The sequence below is a fragment of the Phascolarctos cinereus genome, unplaced genomic scaffold, assembly GCF_003287225.1.
Source record: "Phascolarctos cinereus isolate Bilbo 61053 unplaced genomic scaffold, phaCin_HiC Scaffold_8;HRSCAF=390, whole genome shotgun sequence".
NCBI classification, from domain to species: Eukaryota; Metazoa; Chordata; class Mammalia; order Diprotodontia; family Phascolarctidae; genus Phascolarctos; species Phascolarctos cinereus.
The window spans coordinates 22,303,206-22,317,402 of NW_027556291.1; the positions used below are offsets into that span (position 1 = coordinate 22,303,206).

Below are 14,197 nucleotides of genomic sequence, written 5' to 3' on the forward strand. Positions count from 1 at the left end.
TGGGGGCACACTGCTTACATATCCTAAAGCTTTAGGATGGGGGGGGCAACCAAGGTCAATAGGATTTGTGAATATATTACTAATATCTTTACTGTAGAGGAAAGTGACTAGACCTTTGATTTCATTGGCACAGGAAATTCCTAGATGAAGACATGCCCTCCAATAGTGATTCTCAAACTTCTTGGTCTCAGGATCTATTTACACTTTTAAAAATCTATTTATACTCTCCCCCAAGAGATTTTGTTTACGTGGGCTATATCTATTGATATTTACCATATTAGATATGAAAACATCTTAGTATTATTATGAAAATAGTTCTGACTTCTCAGAACTCCTGAAAGGGCCTCAGGGACACCCAGGGTCTTGGGACCACACTTTGAGAACCTCTGTCCTCCACCATTGCAGATCAACAGCTTCTAGGTTTACAGAATTGTCTAGAGCACAGAGGGTCAGTGCCTTGACCAGCATTACATGCTAGTATGGTCAGAGGCAAGACTTGAACCCAGGGCTTCTCTGCCTTCAAGGCCAGGACTCTACTTCTAACTTCCCACTGCTTCTCATCTTTTTTTTTTAACATAAATTTATTTATTTTTAGTTTTCAACATTTACTTCCACAAGATTTCGAGTTCCAAATTTTCTCCCCATCTCATCCCTCCCCCCACCCCAAGACAGCTTGCATTCTGAAAACCCCTTCCCCTAGTCTGCCCTCTCTTCTATCTTTTTCCCCCTCCTCTTATCCCCTTCCCCTTCTATTTTCCTGTAGGGCAGGATAGACTTCTGTACCCCATTTCCTTTATTTCTTATCTCCCAGTTGCATGTGAAAACATTTTTTTTAAACATATGCTTTTAAAACTTTGGGTTCCAAATTTTCTCCCTCCCTCCCTCCCCACCCACCCTCACTGAAAAGGCAAGCAACTCAATATAGGTTATACATGTGCAGTTATGCAAAACACTTCCACAGTAGACATGTTGTGAAAAACTAACTCTATTTCCCTTAATCCTATCCTGCCCCCCCCCATTTATTCTATTCTTTCTTTTGACCCTGTCCCTCCTCAGAAGTATTTACTTCTGATTACCCCCTTTTCCAATCTGCCCTCTTCTCTATCATCCCCCTGCTCTCTTGTCCCCTTCTCCCCCTATTTTCCTGTAGGGTGACAGATTTCCATACCCAATTGAATGTGTATGTTATTCCCTCCTTAAACCAAATCTGATGAGAATAAGATTCACTCATTCCCTCTCACCTTCCCCTGTTTCACCTCCACTGTAAGAGACTTTTCTTTTCTGTTTTTTTTGTGAGATAATTTACCCCATTCTACATCTCCCTTTCTTCTTCTACCAGTATAATCCTCTCTCATCCCTTAATTTTATTCTTCAGATATGACCCCTTAAATTTCAACTCACCTTGTGCCATCTATCTATCTATCTATCTATCTATCTGTCTACACATACATACATATAACTTTTTCCCTCCAACTACCCTAATACTGGCAAAGGTCTCATGAGTTATAAATATCATCTTTCCATGCAGGAATGTAAACAGTTCAAACTTAATAAGTCTCTTATGATTTCTCTTTCCTGTTTACCTCTTCATGTTCCACTGGAGTCTTGTATTTGAAAGTCAAATTTTCTATTCAGTTCTGCAGTCTTACGTTCCCAATCTGCAGTGAACTCTGGTCTTTTCATCAAGAATGCTTGAAAGTCCTCTATTTCACTGAATGACCATTTTTTCCCTTGAAGGATTATACTCAGTTTTGCTGGGTAGGTGATTCTTGGTTGTAATCCTATCTCCTTTGCCCTCTGGAATATTATATTCCATGCCCTGCGGTCCTTTAATGTAGAAGCGGCTAAATCTTGTGTTATCCTGATTGCATTTCTACAATATTTGAATTGTTTCTTTCTGGCAGTTTGTAATATTTTCTCCTTGACCTGGGGACTCTGGAATTTGGCTACAATATTCCTGGGAGTTTTCCTTTGGGGATCTCTTTCAGGAGGAGATCTGTGGATTCTTTCCATTTCTATTTTGCCCTCTGGTTCTACTATATCAGGGCAGTTTTCCTTGATAATTTCTTGAAAGATGATGTCTAGGCTCTTTTTTTGATCATGGCCTTCAGATAGTCTAATAATTTTTAAATTCTTTCTCCTGGATCTATTTTCCAGATCAGTGGTTTTTCCAATGAGATATTTCACATTGTTTTCTAATTTTTCTTTTTTTTGGATTTGTTTTACAGTGTCTTGATTTCTCATAAAGTCACTAGCTTCCAATTGCTCTATTCTAATTTTTAAGGAAGTATTTTCTTCAGTAGTCTTTTGGACTTCCTTTTCCATTTGGCCAATTTTTCTTTTTAGGGCATTCTTCTCCTCATTGGCTTTTTGGGCCTCTTTTGCCATTTGGGTTAGGCTATTTTTTAAGGTGTTATTTTCTTCAGTATTTTTTTGGGTCTCCTTTAGCAAGCTGTTGACTTGTTTTTCATGATTTTCTTGCCTCACTCTCATTTATCTTCCCAGTTTTTCCTCTACTTCTCTTACTTGCTTCTCAAAATCCCTTTTGAGCTCTTCCAAGGCCTGGGACTGATTCATATTTTTCTTGGAGGCTTTGGATGTAGGAGCTTTGATTTTGTTGTCTTCTTCTGGTTGCATGTTTTGATCTTCTTTATCATCAAAGTAAGATAATATAGTCTGACTCTTTTTGTGCTGCTTGCTCATGATCCCGGCCAATTACTTGAGTTTTAAACTCTTTGTTAAGGTAAGAGTCTGTTACGATCTTTGTTTATCTGGGTTAGGAACTTACCTCCTCAACAGGCTCGGACGTCTCCGGCTCCAGCTGCACTGGAGAAATGACTCCACAGAACACCCCAAGACACTTTCAGAGCATATCTTTTTATTGTTACATCTCTGACTACTAGCGCGGCTCTGCCCCTCCTTCCGCGTACCTCCTTCTCTATTCCTCTCTTTGTCCACTCCTTTCTCGCCAGCCCACAGTAAGCCAATCATGTCCTGCCCCGAAAGCAAAGAGGATTCTTGCTTAAACATGTCATGAGCCATTGCACGTGAGCAACTTAACTGACCTGCGCATCAGCTTTGTTGCCACGTCTGCTCATTTATTTTGACATGCGCAGATCCACCTTAATACTCCCAGGCAATCATGTGCACTCCTGCAGGTAAGGACAGAGTCATCTCACAAATGACCCTTACACTTCCCTTTTCTTGTTTTGCGGTGGACTGCCAAGAGGAAAAAGATCAGCGCGAAAACGCAAGAAGGCACCCTTCAGTAAAGTCAGAAACCAGCGCCAGGCACAGCAAAGTATACAGACACAAAGAGCAAAGTATATAAAAGGAGTAATAAGGGCAACCAAAGATGACCAAGCAAATTTGCGTGTCATCCAGGAGACAAAATCCTGAGTGGAAGACGAGGGTATAGTGAAATTATCAGATAACTGCTGAATATCCTTAATTAACAAACCCAGTTGATGTAATTCAGATGTGATATTGTCAGATAAAAAGGCACCTTGTAAATGTTCACGAACCTAGCCCAATGGCCAGGAAACGTGGAAGTACTGTTGACAGGTAAACTGGTAACACACAACCACGGCTTATAGCGATAATGATATACAACAGAGGAAAGCAATTCATGTAAAGCCAATTCATCCCCTATTGTTAAAACAGTCTCTTCCAAGGCCTTCAGTTCTTATTTAAAGCGGCAACGATGCGCGTTTGCATATCCCATGCCTTAGTTTCTTTTTGCATAAAAGTTTTTAATTCGGATGCTAAATACCCCATACCTTGATATAGTTGCTGAATTTGAAATTCCTGAAAAGCGGATATAGCAAGATTAACAACATCAAAAAGTAACTCAACTAATTCTCGCTTAGGGTGGGATCACACAGCTCCTGCTAGCTGTACCCATACAGCCTCTGCAGCCAAACTGGCCCAAGGTAAAGCAGCTTTTACAGGTATGAGAGTATATAAAGGTTGTCGAATTATAAACAAATAAGGATACTGTTGCAGTAAGGTACTATTAACATAGGCAGTAACAATACATAAAGCCACTTCAGTTTGAAATAAACCCAAAATAGTTGGATTCACATTAACAGAGAGACAGAGTAACCAAGCATAATTCGTAGGAGCAACAAGAGCCCCTGTGAAATGGTATTGAAAAACGTCACATTGGGAGGTATGACCCAACGTGTAATTTCTTCCATTGGCAAAAATTTGATTCCATATTTGATACGTATAATCTTTACAACTACTACATTTACAGGTCTCAATAAAAATCTCAGTATTCTTTACAATAAATCCTAATTGTCCCAAGGTAACATGACAAAAACCTTTGTTAGTACAAGGAACCGGCATAGGTAATTGTGTATATGTCAAATTCTGGAGTCCATCCCAAAAAGACAAAGTTATGTGGGCAATCTTCGCTTCAGTTCTATATCTGGTAGAGCAAGGGACAATAGGAGTCCAAGTAGTCATTTCTCCCACTATACACAGAGGCAAAGGAACCATTGACACTTTATTCCTCGTGATGTTGCCTTCCATTACATTGCGCTGAAAAGATCGTACTGTTATATTAAGTCTAGTGGGATGTTGGTTTATGTCCGTGGCAGGATGCCTTCCTGTGGTAATATTATAAGGGATCAATCTCCCACACCATTCCGATGTCATGCTATGATGAATACAAATGGGAGGAGAGCCCGTAAGAAAAGTAAAATTGACATTAGTTATCAGGTGCGGAAATGAAGAATGTCTTTGACCATGTCTCGTCAACATAGATACATTTCCTACTAACCGAAAAGCAGGGGTTCTTTCTTCCCACCCCACTAAATGCACCAACGGAGGTTTCTGCAACAATGCCTAAAACCATTCTCCTCTGATATCCATGTCACGCTCCTCAGCCGGCGTCAAGGTGGTCCACCTCTGTTCTTGTCGGTGTGTCGATTGACATATTGTCATCCCCAAACTCGGGCCCCACAGGACATACCACACGATCGGGCACCCAAATCCCGGCATGTTGATCAGCTCCATCTGGAATGATATAAGCATACCCTGGCCCACGCATTACAACCATGCCCGGTCCTTTCCAGTCCCCATTGAGTTCTTTCCACACCACTTTCGTTCCCTGTTTCATATTATCACGAGCCGTTACAGCTCTCCTTCCCCACCCATTCCATAAATGCCAATACTTCATGGCTGGCGTTAATTCATCCTGTCCAAATTTCAAATAATTATAAGTATAAAGAGCCATGTCCAATTGCTGGCAGGTAATTCTTTTACGGGGATTAACACTAAGAGGATCCTGTCTTCCCTTTTCTTGTTTAACAAGAATGGTTTTCAATGTACGATTGACCCTTTCCACGATGGCCTGGCCCGTGGGGTTATACGGGATGCCCGTCAGATGTGTGATACCAAATTCAGTACAAAATTTCTGAAAAGTTTTTGAGGCATAGGCAGGACCATTGTCCATTTTAAGTGCCTTAGGAGGGCCTCCAATAGCAAAGCAATGATATAAATGATTGAACACATGTTTACAAGCTTCTCCAGTTTGTAGTGTAGCCATAAGAAAGCCAGAATGGGTATCAATGGTAACATGAATTAACTGATGTTTCCAATGTGTGACATCCATTTGCCACAATTCGTTAGGACATAAACCTTTGGGGTTATATGTCAGAGGGCGAGGTGCATTCTGAAAGGGAATACAAGCAAGGCACCTCTTCACAATGTGCCGAGCTTGAGTCTTAGTTATACCATAGAGTTTACATAAAGAGCGCATAGATAAATGAAAGCGCTCATGGGCAGCCATAGCATCTTGTAATGAGGTATCCATAAGATACAATAAAGGACTAATTAAAGCATCGGCTACTTTATTACCTTGAAAAATAGGACCAAGACCACCAGTGTGAGAACGGACATGCATAATATATATAGGAGCAGTTAAAGCGAATAATAAATTTTGTGCTTCTAGGAGCAATTCACCAATTTGGGAAAATCGTGAGTTAACATGAACAAAAGGAAGCTGTTGTATAACTTTGACAACATATAAACTGTCAGCAACAATGTTAAACGGAGGCGTAAAAGTCCGCAGGCCTTGGATAACTGCCCACAATTCATTTTTCTGGGTGGACTGAAAAGGCGTGTGCAAAACTCATTTTACACGCTCTTGAGGACAATAAATACTTGCTAAACCATGTTTTGTAGCATCAGTGAAAACATTAGGACCTGAAACTGGCTCATCAGAAACAATAGGGTGATATGGTTGTATAGAGAATTGAGTAAAAACTTGTAACATTTTTGGAAACACAGGCGCAGCTTGCACCAGATAAGGTAAAATTTCTGCCCATCCCTTATGTTCGATGAAACTTATTATATCTGAAAGTCCGTCCACCCAAATTTGAGGGGCAGTTCCGTGAATGGCATAACAACGATTAATAGCCCCTTTAAGAAATTCTAGAAGTGATTCCAATTTGTTTTGCAAAATTTTTACTCGTGTGGTAGGATATAACCACTCTATGACTCCGTGTGATTGTGTTAAGGCACCAAAGAAGGGCTTATCTTGTAATATTACAAAATACAAAGGTTGTTCTGGCTGAAAGAGAACAGTGTAGTTATTTACTCTTTGTTGTATCTGATGTATAGCTGCAAGAGCCTCAGGGGTCCATTGTCTGAAGGATTTTAAATCCGAATCACCTCTTAAAATATCATACAAAGGTTGCATAAGGGAAGAAGGAATAGGTACAGCAGTACATAACCACTGTATAGCACCTACTAACTTTTGAAAATCATTCAAATTATGATATTTGTCGACATCAATCTGGGGAGCCTTTTTTCTGACCTGTACACCATGAATATAATAACCCAAATATAGGAAAGGTTCATGTGTTTGTATTTTTTCAGGTGATACTGTAAGTCCATGTTTCTTTAACGCCATTAATAACACCTGAGTTATGAGTTGTAAATCTTTCTTAGACTGTGTTGCAAGTAAAATATCATCCATGTAATGGTAAATTACCGTGTTAGGATAACTTTCCCTTATAGGCTGTATGATTTGATCGACAAACCATTGACATAATGTAGGACTATTGGCCATGCCTTGAGGCAAAACCTTCCACTGAAAACGTTTCGCTGGAGCCATTAAATTAGGAGAAGGAATGGAAAAAGCAAATTTTTCAGTGTCATCAGCATGTAAAGGAATAGAATAAAAACAATCCTTAATATCAATGATGACTATAGAATAATCCTTAGGAATCATATTAGGTAAAGGCAGTCCAGGCTGAAGAGCGCCCATAGGTTGTAATATGGCATTGATTTTTCTCAAATCTGTTAGCATTCGCCATTGCCCACTTTTCTTTTTAATAACAAATACTGGAGAATTATAAGGGCTGAATGAAGGTTCAATATGCCCAACATCCAATTGTTCTTTAACTATGTTATTCAGCGCTACCAATTTTTCTTTATTTAGGGGCCACTGTTCTACCCATATAGGGTCCGTAGATTTCCATTTTAGGGCAGGGAGCGCTATTTGTTCAGTGGCCCCAATTAGTTTGACTGCAAGAACATTTGCATATCTTTCATTATATCTCATCCCCATAAAGAAACAGATAACCATAAACTACCAAGGGACGAAATCGACCTTCATGCTCTTCCATGGTCCATTTCAAATAATGAGCAGCTCTAGATGCTGTTTGAGCTCCACCAACTCCTGTAACACCTACAAGACCCGATGCCAATTGCCATTCCCGGGGCCATTCCTCTCCTTGTACAACAGATACATCAGCCCCAGTATCTAACATACCTATAAAGGGCCTATTTTCAATCAACATTGAAACTAAAGGTCTCTCTAAATTAATCTGTTGGGTCAGAGCAAGTTGCACTTGAGAAGGTTCTTGTAAATCCCATTTCCTGGCTATAGCTTGATCTGTTGTCAGTTTCAGAGGGAAATTATGGGGATTGGTAATGGAGATACAACTCTCTCCAGGATACAGAATAGTAGTATGCGCTATAGCTAAAGTAGGAGCAGGGCACCCCACCACTAAAGCTGTAACTGGGAAGGTACCCACATTGACATCAATAGTAGAAAAAGGAGGGACTATGAAAACTTGCATGGGATATATGTTCTGCCAATTTATGACTTTCTCTCCTGTAACTCTTGAAAATGTTTCTCGTATTCCCTTTGAGGGTTTGCCAGTAAGAGAACAACTGCAAAATTTATCATCCATAAAATAAATCATTTATGTCTGAGAATATTTCTGCCTAACGCACATGGCAGAAAACATTCCTTCTTAAAGGAATATAATAGGGAAAACTTCAAATACTGATTTAATGAAGACAACTATACTGAAATTCAAACTCAAAACAAAATTAATTATAGTCCTAAAAGTCTTTTCCCTTAAGCAGTAAATTTCACTAATCACGGCTTAGAGCCAGATATAGTCAATTTTATTCTCATGGAGTTGTAATAAGTAATAAAAATTTATCATGAGTCACATACATAATAGATTTCACTTAGCATTTTTCTGTCTCAAATTTAAACTTGTTCTGGTAAAAAGCCAATTATGAGGAATCATTTCCTATAGTTGCAGCTTCTCAGCAAGTTAAATTAATTGTTTAGGAACTCACTAACATAAACAAATTTTCTTCTCAGAGCAGATGACCTTGGAACAAAGCTGGCAAGAGCTTTTGGCATTAATTGTTTAGGAACTCAGTAACATAAACAAATTCTCTTCTCAGAACAGACGACCTTGGAACACAGGTGGCAGGAGATTTTGGCAAGCTTACAAAGTTAAGGGAATTGCCTTGTGCCCCTCCTTTTCACTCAGAAGTAATGAAGAATTTTAGGTTTTAACTTAAAATAGTAACTGCAAATAACTTAGTTAGCAATTTGGTAATTTTCATGAGTGATAGTCAAATTGTTTTAATTCTAAGTTATTCTTCAATCATAGATAAATATGGAGATATTTGATTTTCTAAATGACAATTATAAAACAGTGAGAGAAAATTAACTGGACTTGATAAAATAATTTAGCTGGTTTTTACACAGCTTTCCCACTGTCTTTCAGTCTTTTTTAATTCACATATTAATAACATCTAAATTATTAAAATTGTGTGACATAGCACAAAACAATACAAAAGTTTACCAATTTGTAATGATACTAGATTCTTTTTTTTTGTTTTTAAATTTGAAACAAGCATATTACTAATTTGAATGAACTAAATTAACATTTGATAGTGTTCCAAATACATAAAAACTTTGCTTTATGAACTGAGGGAGTGCACCCTCCTTTTCCCTATTCTCATTCTGTCTCTCACACCCCAACTTGGCCAGGGTTGGAATGGAAAGAAAGGAAGAGAATATTTTCCAACAACTTATAATCTTTCAATTTTACATCCAAAGCTTTGGCCAGAGCTTTAGAATGTAAAAAAGAAAGAGAATTTCTTTCTAATAACTCTTCAAAAGTTTTCAAATCATTTATTCTCAAATCATCTGTTCATGCTATTAATGCAGACAGATTATGCTATTCTTTCTACCCCTACTTCTCTCAGTATTGCAGGCTTAAACTTTCTTGTCTTTTATCAATAATATAATGTAAATAAAAAATATTTTTTCTCTCCATCTCACCCCCATCCACCCGCTCCCGGGAGGCGGCTGGTAGTAGGGAGGGGGAAAGAGAGAAAGTCACTAGCAGCATTTCAAAATCCAGTTGCAGCCCTTGGCTGCCTGGCAGAAAAGATCAAAACAAATGACAGACATTAATCACAGACCATCATTCACACAGACACAGACAACCATAGAACAAAATGACAGGAAGAATCCAAAAGCAAGAAACTTGTCAGAAATCCCCTTTTTCTAAAGCCTGTTTACAAGCACGGGTCAAAAAGAAGTTCCCACAGATTCAACAGGAGGTGCAGAGGGAGCAGGGCTCAACCAGTCTGAAGGAGGCAGGGGAAGTGCGCTGGAGCATCCCTCCCCCTCTTCTTTTTCATATGAAGAAAGCTGATTACCGACCACACTCCATCTCCTGGCATCTAAACCAGTGTACTCTATCCAAGGGGAGGTTTGCCATAACAACTGTATAAACTTTCTACAATCAGCCAATTTTACTTTAACTCCTTTTTCTTTTACTAAACCATATACCTGCCTAGCATAAACTTCAGTATCACTGGGGTACACCACAGGAAGACTAAACGCTTGTCCCATAGTGTCTGTACGGCACCAACCCTTCTTGCACACAGCAAGGCTATGGAGTCCTTCTAACCCTTAGGTCCCTGTTCGGGCGCCACTTGTTACGATCTTTGTTTATCTGGGTTAGGAACTTACCTCCTCAACAGGCTTCGGACGTCTCCGGCTCCAGCTGCACTGGAGAAATGACTCCACAGAACACCCCAAGACACTTTCAGAGCATATCTTTTTATTGTTACATCTCTGACTACTAGCGCGGCTCTGCCCCTCCTTCCACGTACCTCCTTCTCTATTCCTCTCTTTGTCCACTCCTTTCTCGCCAGCCCACAGTAAGCCAATCATGTCCTGCCCCGAAAGCAAAGAGGATTCTTGCTTAAACATGTCATGAGCTGTTGCACGTGAGCAACTTAACTGACCTGCGCATCAGCTTTGTTGCCACGTCTGCTCATTTATTTTGACATGCGCAGATCCACCTTAATACTCCCAGGCAATCATGTGCACTCCTGCAGGTAAGGACAGAGTCATCTCACAAATGACCCTTACAAGAGTCTGCTTCCAATGTGGAGAGTGTGCTGTCCCAAGCTTCAGGGGTTTGTACAGCTGTTTTCAGATATACTTGTAGGGACCTGTAAATTTTCAGTTCTTCCAAGGTGGTATGATAAGGGGTGAGGTATTTACTCCTTTCTTGGCTTTGTGCTCTGGTCTGTTAGTGACCACAAGCACTCCTTTCTGTCCTGGAACTGTGAGGAGGGTTTCTTTTCACAACCACTACAAGCTCCAGCACGCCAGCACTCCTCCTCGCCCCAGGACTGCCTCCGAGAACTGTGACCCAGATCCAAGCACAGGCAAAGCATGAGATTCCTGCCTCAGCACTGGCAAAGAGATCCCTGCAATACCCCTCTGATCAGCCACTCGATTCGCCCTCAGTCTGTGGGCTTGAAGCTCAGGAGGCAGCTGCTGCCCCCCATGCCACACTCTTGGGGAAGTGGAGCTGCGACCCCCAGCTCTTCTCTCAGCACCACAGAAAGACTTTTCCCACTGACCTTCTCAATTGTCTTTAGCACTCATGGATTGAGAAGTCTGGAAACCACCACAACTGCCTGCAATTCAGTGCTCTGAGGCCTGCTCCAGGTTTGCTGCAGCCTGCGCGCCCATGCCACACTGCGCTCCGCTTCCCACCTGGCGCGATATACCTTTCTGATCAATCATCCAGGTTGTCTTGGGCTGGAAATTTGCTTCACTCTGTCTTTTTGTGGGTTCTGCTGCTTTAGAATTTGTTTAGAGCCATTTTTTACAGGTATTTGGAGGGGTTTGGGGGAGAGCTCAAGCAAGTCACTGCTTTCACTCCCCCATCTTGGCTCCGCCCCCCCACTGCTTCTCATCTTTACCATATTATATAGCTTTAAGGTTCTACAAAGCACTTTATATACATTATCTCAACTAATCTTCACAATAACTTTGGGAGATAAGTTTTCCTTCTATCATCATGTCCATTTTATCAATGAAGAAACATGAGAGGTCAGGGGGGTGACTAGCCACAGCTAGTTAAGTGTCTGAGTTAGGATTTTAACCCAGATCCTGCTGACTCCAAATCCAGTGCTCTTCCTACTATACCACATGCCAAGTAAAATGTTTGGCTTCTGTGGTACTCTAGTAAAGTAAAGAGCTGCCCTTGATTTGATCACCCCTTGTTGTTGAGTTGTTTTTCAGTCACGTCTGACTCTCCATGAACACATTTGGGGTTTTCTTGGCAGAGAAACTGGAGTGGTTTGCCATTTCCTCCTCCAGCTCATTTTACAGATGAGGAAGCTGGGGCAAACAGGGTAAAGTGACTTGCTCAGGGTCACACAGCTAGTCAGTGTCTGAGGTCAGATTTGAGTCAGGAAGATGAGTCTTCCTGACTCTAGACCCAGCACTCTATCCACTGCAGCACCCCCTAGTTACCCCATCCCTGTATAACTAGCTCCTATACCTCTCTTCCCTTTTCTAGTTAAATTCAGAAGCTTCAGACCTTATCAGTCAACTGAAAATGCCATATTCAAAGTTACCAATGATCCCTTTTTTTTCACTCTTTAATAATAATTCCAATGATCTCTTAATTGACAAATGAGATAATAAGGCTCAAATGAGATGATATCTGTAAAGTGCTTGACATGGTGTCTGGCACATAGTAGACACAATTAATTCTTGTTCCCTTTCTCCCTTCCTCCCCTTTTTTTTTATCCAGCCCTAACCTTTCCCCTAACTACCAGCGCTGACTTCTCTGGCTTCCTTCAAGACTCAGTTCAAATTCTACTTTTTGAAAGATACCTTTACCCTCCCCACTGCTAATGACTTCCCTCTGAGATTATTTCCCATTTACCCCACAGATAACTTGTATGTACGTAGGTGTTTGTATAATGTTTTCCCCATTAGAATGTAAGCTCCTTGAGGGCAGGGGCAGTGTTTTTGTCTTTCTTTGTATCCCTAGTGCTTAGCATAGTGCCTGTCACATGGCAGGTGCTTAATAAATGCTTCTTGATGATGATGATGATGATCATAGAATTAATAGAGTGCTTTAAGGCTTATAAAACAGTTTACAGACATCATCTCATTTAACCCTTGCCATAATAACCCTGTATACCTCCATTTTACATAGGAGGAAACGGTCTTGGAGGTGTTAAACAGGTTGCTTACACTCACACTGCTAGGCAGTGGCAGAGAGACAGGATTCAAACCAGTTGCTCCTGACTCAGTTCAACAGTCTTTCCATTACACCCAAGCTACAGAACTATTGGGAATGGGAGACTATGACTTTGACCTTGTTTCTGGAAATTCCACTTTAACTAGAGAAACAAAAGAGAAAAACTTACCAGAGGTGCATTTCTAATCTCAGTCTTCACGATTCAAGGCAGCATCTGTTGAGCCACATAGGACTTTAAGGAGACTCTGCCATGTGACATTTCTGATTCTCTCCTTGTAGATTCAGTGTCTGATCCTTTGAATGTTATCTTCCCATTCTTGGGTTTCTTTGAATCCTTGGATATATTTGACCCTTTGGATTTCTTCTTTGAATCATTTGGAATCTCAGATTCCATATACCCCTCCTCATGTTTCTTGTCTTCCATCTTTAAATTCTGGGAGTTATTGTTTGAGTTCTTAGATTTCTTCCTTGAATTCTTATCTTTCTTCCTTGCATCCTTGGATTCAGTGACTGAATCCTTGGATCTCCTACTTGAAGCCTTGTCTTTCTTTTCATTCTTGTGTTCCATATTGACGTCCTTGGATCTTTTCCTTAAATCTTTGTCTGTCTGCTTTGAACTTGATGATTTAAAGCTTAAATCTGTGGAGTTTTTCTTTACATCCTTGTCTTTCTTCACTGCATGCAACTCTGCATCCTTGGATTTTCTCTTTGAAGCCTTGTCTAAATTCCTGGACTCATTTCTTGAATCCTTGCCTTTCTTCTTATCATTATTTGAATCACCAGATTCAACATCAGACTCTTTGGATGTTTTCTTCTTATTTTCGTCTTTCTTGTTCACATTCACATCCTTGCCTTCAGTGTCTGGCTCCTTGTCTTTAGGTGAATCCATACCACTCTTTAGCTTTGACTGTCCTGATCCTTTGGACTTGCTGTCATCGGTTGTCTCTAGTAGTTTAGTTTTTGACTCTTTTGGTGAGCCTGCTACCTTCTTCTCTGATGTTTTCTCTGCTTGAATTTTTTCTTTCTTGTACATTTGTTTTTTCTCTCCTGGGAACGAGTCTTTGGATTTTGATGCTCTTTGTGGGGGCCTTCTTCTGGCAGCTAAATAAGCAGAAGGTTTCTCAGAAATTTTTAGTAAAGAACGTGACATCCACATGGGAGTTCCTTTGTGATCATCTTTTACTGCATCTTCTACCTGAAAAAATTAATTCAAACATTTTAAAGACTTGGAGTTTTTTTCATTTGTCATTATTCTTAACAGTTAAGTACCTTTCACTGTGCGGCATGAGAAAGAGTTCTGTGTATTGATAAAGAGTACATTTGTAACTGAAGCTCACTCTTAG

General features: G+C 40.2%; 1 long non-coding RNA gene across 1 annotated transcript; it reads right to left on the minus strand.

The window, feature by feature from the left end:
• Window positions 1-2,856: 2,856 nt before the first annotated feature.
• LOC110192999 (uncharacterized) lies at window positions 2,857-10,707 on the minus strand. The gene is made up of 2 exons (XR_002320345.2): window positions 10,310-10,707; window positions 2,857-5,022 (listed from the first exon to the last, which is right to left on the minus strand). It is a non-coding gene; the product is annotated as an uncharacterized LOC110192999 (long non-coding RNA).
• Window positions 10,708-14,197: the final 3,490 nt, after the last annotated feature.